Source organism: Podarcis liolepis (genome assembly GCF_965112155.1).
Source record: "Podarcis liolepis genome assembly, chromosome: 10".
In the NCBI taxonomy this organism is placed as follows: domain Eukaryota; kingdom Metazoa; phylum Chordata; class Lepidosauria; order Squamata; family Lacertidae; genus Podarcis; species Podarcis liolepis.
The window spans coordinates 56,849,206-56,855,298 of record NC_139562.1 but is presented as its reverse complement, the minus strand read 5'-3'; the positions used below and the strand labels follow the sequence as shown (position 1 = coordinate 56,855,298).

Below are 6,093 nucleotides of genomic sequence, written 5' to 3'. Positions count from 1 at the left end.
CAAAATGGCGTCCAGCATTCAAAAACCCCCTCAGCTTGCATTAACTAGCCACACACAAGGCATGCAAGCTCCACCCCTGTCATTCTTAGACTTCTTATTGGGTGAGCAACACAGCCAAGCAACACAGTTGGAGCCTCCCTCCTCCCTGGCCGGCAGGGAGGGAGGGAGAGGAGCTGCTTCCTTTGAAATTTAAGGGACATCATTTAAGGGACATTTAAGGGACATCCATCAATAAGGGACAGCAGCGGGACATGGTGCTGAAATAAGGGACTGTCCCTTCAAATAAGGGACACTTGACAGCTATGGACTACAGTTCCCAGGATTATTATTTTTTGGGGGGTCATCTGCTTTACATGCGTGGTGTGCACAAGCATGAGGTCACAAACGCACCAGCAACCTCACTAGCTACTCTGACTGCTCCTGGGTGCCTTCATTTGACAGCTAGCTGTCAAGAAAAACACAGTGATGGTAAGGTTATCAGATTTTTTTTCAATGAATCCGGGGACACTTTAAAAAAAAAATCATTTTTAAATCTTTGTTTCCCCCCTCCTCCTGCAGGAACTTGCTGGCCTCCCTGCCATTGGCAGGCCCCAACCTAGGTGCCTACCTTCTCCGCTTCCCTCCCCTGCCATGACACCCGCCCTGGATCCGCTCCCTCCCATCCGTCCTCCCTACCTTGGCGACCCTCCCCTATCCCACCATCCTGCCCCTGCCCTCTGCAGGCTCCCTGCGCTGCCTTCTCGAGGCCCAGCAGTCCTCGCTAAAAAACAGCAGCCTTTAAATCTTTGTTTCCCCTCCTTCTCCTGCAGGCACTTGGTGGCTCCTGCAAATCCTCTGGCCTCCCTGCCCTTGCCGTCTTCCTTGGAGGCCCAGGATTATTATTTTTTGGGGGGTCATCTGCTTTACATGTGTGGTGTGCACAAGCATGAGGTCACAAACACCCCAGCAACCTCACTAGCTACTGTGACTACTCCTGGGTGCCTTCATTTGACAGCTTGCTGTTTATAAAGATGGTAAGGTTTTCAGATTTTCTTTCAATGAATCCGGGGACACTTTTTTTAAAAAAAATTCTTTTTTAATCTTTGTTTCCCCTCCTTCTCCTGCAGGAACTTCCTGGATTCCAGAAACCATCTGATCTCCCTGCCATTGGAGTCTCCCCTTGGGGGTCCCGACCCAGGGGCAGAGACCTGGGCCGGCCTCCTTCGCTTCCCTCCCCCACCCCCGCCATGACACCCGCCCTAGAACTGCTCCCTCCCATCCGTCCTCCCTACCTTGGGGACCCTCCTCTATCCCAGCATCCTGTCCCTGCCCTCTGCAGGCTCCCTGCGCTGCCCAAAGGCACCGTTTTTCGGGCTTCTCGAGGGCCGGCAGTCCACGTTGAACGGCAGCCCAGGATTATTTGGGGGGGGGGGGTCATCTGCTTTACATGTGTGGTGTGCACAAGCATGAGGTCACAAACACGCCAGCAACCTCACTAGCTACTGTGACTGCTCCTGGGTGTCTTCATTTGACAGCTTGCTGTTTACAGTGATTGTAAGGTTATCAGATTTTTTTCAATGAATCTGGGGACACTTAAAAAAAATTCTTTTAAAATCTTTGTTTCCCCTCCTTCTCCTGCAAATCCTCTGGCCTCCCTGCCCTTGGCGTCTCCCCTGGGGGCACCTGACCTGTGCCGGTTGATCTGAACTTGTTGGGATAGCCAGGCAGAGGGGGCTACAAGGAGTAATAAATCGAATAAAAATAAGGACTGGCATATGCCTACTGCTTCCTGGCTGTTCAAAGCACTTCATATACATACTCAGTCAGTACTCCAAAAAACAACTCTGTTAAATAAATCAGTATTAATGACTTGCCTAATTTGCCACCAGGAAAGTTAATAACAGGCATGAGACTCAAACGTGAGAGGCCTCCAGATTCACACCCAGACACTATAGAACACTGGCCCTCTAGCAAACTTATTGCTTTTGTAAGAATATCCATCTGCCAAATAATTCCTTCAGTGAATTTGCACTAATGCGTCAATGCACAAATATAAGTAAGAGGGCATCAAGGAGTCTCACAGTAACAACCGTGACCAAACAAAGTGTCTATGCACCTGTATGCCAGCAGAGGGCAATGTTGAAGTGATTATGCTGCCATTCTCTTTATCTAAAAGAAATCATAAACTGCCAAGCAAAGGCTGAACCACCACAGTGTTTGAGGCCTGTAGATCAGGGGTCGGCAACGTGCGGCCCACGAAGACTGTTTTACCAGACCATAAGCCGCCCCTGCACCAGTCGTGGCCCGTCAGTCTGCCAGTCTCGATGCAGAGTGCCAGCAGGATGGAGCAGATCGTGGACGGCCCCTTCCGGACGGCGGTGGCGTTCCCACTGGGCACCACCATGAAGGAGCTGTAGGCGCAGCTGATGGAGATGACGCCGATCGAGGTGTGCAGGAGTGTGCGCTGGCAGGCCTCCAGCAGCCCGAAGGATGGGGCCTTCTGGCAGAGCAGGTAGCCGGCACAGTCTCCTGCGGAAGAGGAGAATCTCCAATGAAGCGATGCCCAAGGCCTCGTTGGCCATGCGTGTGAAGGGCGCCACAAAGCCAGCCGGCACACCACCCCCAGCAGCGCCCCCAGCAGGCCCTCCATGCTCTCGGATAGGAGGGAGCGGTTCCAGGACGGGGGTCATGGTGGGGGAGAGAAGCGCAGGAGGCCGGCCACGGTCTCTGCCGCTCGGTCAGGGGCCCCCGGGGGAGACGCCAAGGGCAGGGAGGCCATAGGATCGCCGGGAGCCGGCAAGTACCTGCAGGACAGGGAGGGAAACAGGGGAGTTGCAAGTGAGGCCAGTTGTCTCTGTTCGAGCGGCATACCTCTGCCGCCAGCCTTTATCCACCAGCTCGGTTTCTAAACAAGCCCACCTTGGGGGAGTGTTGTGAGGCGGGAAGTAAGTTGCAAATAAGGAGAGGTTGGGGCTGTTTTAAGTGAAAACTCACATTTCCCAAGCATCAATTTATGGTTTTAAGCCAGATTCCCCAATTGTAGTCTCATGAATCTCCAAACCTGCTTGGTTGTCTACTCAGATGGGCAGTGAGTCTCAGAAATGGAGTCTTAGATAACCAAGCAGTGGCGTAGGCACAGAGACGTTTGCCCTGGGTGCAAATATCTTAGGGGCACAACATTTCCAAAGGAAAAAAAAATAAAGAATGTAATAATAAATAAAAAAATAGCATGCCCTCCCCCTCACACAGAAAATCTCCCAGTGTTTGTGTGGGCAGAATGAGGAGTGGCTTTGGGCAACAGTCGGGTGCGAGGGCACCCTTTGCATGGGCTTTGGATAGATACCTGCTCCCGAAGATTCCCTCCTCCTGTTCTCCACTGTGCTGAATGCTCACAGGTGCTGCGGCTGCCAGTCGTGTAGGTTGCAGAGCTATTGGCCCTTTGTTGCAGCCTATTTATTGGCAGGCAGTGCTGAGGATCCTTGCCTTGCCCCGGGCCCTGGCAACCCACGCTATGCTACTGTGTGTGAAATTATAATTATTTATGTAGTAAGGAGAGTTGAGAGGACTGTTTTCAAATGTTAAGAGCATTAGAACAAGCTTCTGGATCAAGCTTATGACCCATTCAGTCCAGCATCCTGTTGCCACAGTGGCTGTCCTGTGGGAAACACACATGAGTCATCTAGTCCGACCCCCTGCAACATTGTGAGGTAGGTTAGACTGAGAGGCGGGGACAGGTCCCTGAGGTCACCCAGTGAGCCTCACGGCCAAGGGGGGTTCGAACCCTGGTCACCAAGCCACAATCTGACACTCTAACCATTATACCACATACCCAGCGATTCTCTTCGAAGTCTACCTTTCCTTTCTTGAGCTCAACTATCTGCCTAATATTCCTGGGGCGGGTGGAGGGAGCAGTTAGCCAAGGGAATCCCGTGATCTTGCATGGGGCAGGGATTTTCTCACATAGAAAGCTGCCCGAATCAGACCACAGTGGTCCATCCAGCTCAATGTTGTCCCCGCTGAGCGGCAAGATTTCAGATGGGTCTCTCCCCCAGCCCTACCTTGAGATGGTGTTAGAGTCTGACCCCGGGGTCTTCTGCATTCAATGCAGGTATATCCCTGAATCGGGGCCCTTCCTCCATGTTCCCTAGGTTCAGGGTCAGGAGGGAGGGTGACTAGAAGCCACCCTTTTCTCTGCTCCTGCAGTTTCTGTTGTCAGGGCGTCTGGGTTCTATGCCTTGCTTCTAGAAGGGTGGGAATCTAGCAGTCTACGTGTCACAAAGCAGAGGTGGGAAGGAGAGGCAGCATTTATGAAGTCCTCTTTCCCCCCGTGACTCAGGGAGCAGGGATGGAGAAGAGGAAAGCGCTGTTCACAACCCTAGCAGCAATGCAAGCCTCAAACACTGTGGAGCTTCAGCCTTTGCTTGGCAGTTTTTGATTTCGTTTAGATCAGGGGTCGGCAACGTGCGGCCCACGAAGACCGTTTTGCCAGCCCACGAGCCGCCCCTGAACAAGTCGTGGCCCGTCAGTCTGCTGTTTAGCAGCGTGCGCTGGCAGGCCTCCAGCAGCCCGAAGGATGGGGCCTTCTGGCAGTGCAGGTAGCCGGCACAGAGCAGGTGCAGGATGCTGGGGAAGAGGAGAGTCCCCCCCCCCCCGATGAAGGGAGGACAGAGACCTCGTAGCCCATGCGGCTGAAAGGTGCCACAAAGCCGGCCGGCACAGCGCCCCCCAGCAGCCCTTCCTGCCTTCGGATAGGAGGGAGCGGTTCCAGGGCAGGCGTCATAATCACTTCAACATTGCCCTCTGCTGGCATATATAAAAAAGTGTATAAATTCTTCCATACAGGATTGCCTTGAGCAACAGCTCATCATAGAAGAAGCTGACTGCCTTAAACCAAGTATAGATAGCCCTCTATTGCCTCTACATGGCATAAGAGATCAATGGACCATGGAACTGTGTGAAGCAAAAACACCACCTCTTCTAAACCGCCTCCCCATTCTCATGTTTTGATTTAATCACCAAGAGAGCTAGAAACTTGTTCTATTTATATACAACAAAGGATCCCGGAAACAGCCGCCGCTTTCTAAGCTAGAAAAGCTGTTATGACACAGCAAACATGCCTATGTAGTGTTCTAGACTCTGTGTTTACTAATAAAGACATATTTCCATCCGTTCCTCTACATTGTGGTTTTTTTTAAACTGGTTGACAATTTTTGTGTTTTTAAAAATTTGATCTAGTGCGTGCAAAGCAATGCAGCTAGTTTAACTGGAGGTGGAGAGATCAATCTAATTTCCTTCACTCTCTCTCTCTCTCTCTCTTTCTCACACACACATTTTTTTATCACTGTTTAGCTGAGCAGAGAAAAACAGATGGCAACCTGCTATTACTAATGATATTTTTAAGAGTCTCCAACCTTTGTCTTGTCACTTCATATTATAATTTTCACAGCAACTTCAAAATCCCAACTCACAGTAATTTGCTCCCATTTGGGTATCAGCTGTGAAATCCATTTGGCACCTGGATTATAAATTTGAGGGATGCACTGACTGTGCTGAGAATATAATCCCCCTGGTTTATGAATTGGCATTAGTACATTGCCAAATGAGAGGGGGGGGGGTGTTATTTCTGTGCATGAACCGAATTGGTTTCTTTCTTCAGTTAGGAATTCTTGATCTAAACTTTCCTTAATCATATATAACTCCAAAACAATGTTTGACAATCTTTTCTGTGTTTCATATGGAATTTATGCTCAAGAAATGCAGTTAGGGTGCACAAAATTCCCCTGTTGCCACGATACCACAGTACTATGGTAGACACGGAAACTCAGCGTCCCAGAAGCTGGGCTGGTAGTGGCTGCTGAGCCTTTGTGTACCACGGGTCCGTAGGGGTGGGAGGACATTTTTCAAAAGATGCACGATGATTCCTCCTTCACCGTTTTTGGAGCATTTGCTCCTTCTTTTGTCATTTCCTAGCAGTCTGTTCTGTTGTTTTTCAATGGTGCCCTCATCTCATCTTGTGCTGCCAACAGTACCAAGGTCCTTCCCCTTCTCCTGCCCATGTCTCTGTCCTTTATCCAATCAGGGAAGAGTTCAAGGATGCATTGCAGCTAGGTGGGG

At 50.7% G+C, this 6,093-nt stretch overlaps 1 long non-coding RNA gene across 1 annotated transcript; it reads left to right on the top strand.

The window, feature by feature from the left end:
- The first annotated feature begins 378 nt into the window (after positions 1-378).
- LOC310687996 lies at positions 379-1,211 on the top strand. The gene is made up of 2 exons (XR_014516723.1): positions 379-468; positions 810-1,211. It is a non-coding gene; the product is annotated as an uncharacterized lncRNA (long non-coding RNA).
- The last annotated feature ends 4,882 nt before the right edge of the window (positions 1,212-6,093 follow it).